Raw genomic sequence first — 1,277 nt, 5'->3', positions numbered from 1 at the left:
AGTATCATTCATTTTCTGCTACAAATGAGGCCTTAGATGAGGTAATTTCTTTTCTGACTTTTGAGAAAGGGGCTTGGAAAGTAAAGATCGGAGTTAAATTCAATGTTCCCCTTTCTATGCTAAATGTAGTATCTAAGGCCTAGCATTATTTTATTTCTGGGAGAATGATTCCAACAAACCATCATGGTGAGATGACCAAGGATAAAGCCATCCTGAACTTTTGTATTCCGTAAGTGATGGACATAAATGTAGGCTCTATTATTTATATGAACACTCGATCTATTGCTCTAGGAGAGACCACTGGTGGATTGGCACACCTTGCTCTTATTTACACACTTTGTGAGCAGGCAGGAGTTGATTTCAGACTAGATGAGGAGAGGATTGAGCCTCAAATACCTATTGGGCCTGCAAACATTAAGACTTATGAGTCCCATGTTGATTGAAGATCTGGAAGTAAGGGCAGGGATATTCCTTCTACTTCTAGGACCCCTACTTGTAGTGAGCTTACTTCTAGTGACCCCAGTAATAGGGAACTATTGGATTAGATGATGATTCAACAGGGGGATATTTTGAGGATGGGTCATAGATTACAGAACATGGATATCAGAAATGCTCATACAGATGATTTGATTTGGCAGAAGTTTGAATATGATGCTGCTTATGATGATGCTTTAGTGAGATACCTGAGGGATGATCATTCAATTCAGTTCCTTACTCACCCTATTTATACTCCATATCAACAGCAAAAGTTGGATGTTGATGAAGAAGAAGATGATGACTGGTGATTTGTTATTAGTTTGTATGTGATTGTACTTTGTGACTATGTTATGTGTTTTGTGATATTGTTGAGACCGTTTATTAGATTTTGAGACTTTGTCATTATGTTGTAATGTGAAACTGTAATTTGTAAAAAACTATTTTCATTTTTAGAATTTAGTTTGGTTCTGTTGTTAGCTTCAGCATTTTGTTATATGTATTGTATTTAACTTTTTCTCAACATATTTTATATGTATTATGTGCAATTTAATGTTTTAAGCCTTGTAGTTTTTCATATTAGCACCTGCATATTTCAGAATTTATTTTCAAAAATCAGAACCTTCAATAGGTATGTATTTTCTTTATGTATTTAATGTTTTCTTTCACCCTTTAATTCTAAGCTCTTCATGCTAAATCTTTTCAAAATTTAAGTTTGAGGGGGGAAGAAAAATTACTTAAAGAGAAAAAAAGAAGGAACTTAATTTTATTTGTCCTCATTTAACTATATTTTCAAAATTTTA

The sequence above is a fragment of the Phalaenopsis equestris genome, unplaced genomic scaffold (assembly GCF_001263595.1).
Source record: "Phalaenopsis equestris unplaced genomic scaffold, ASM126359v1 Scaffold001043, whole genome shotgun sequence".
Classification (NCBI taxonomy): domain Eukaryota; kingdom Viridiplantae; phylum Streptophyta; class Magnoliopsida; order Asparagales; family Orchidaceae; genus Phalaenopsis; species Phalaenopsis equestris.
This window is presented reverse-complemented; position numbering follows the sequence as displayed.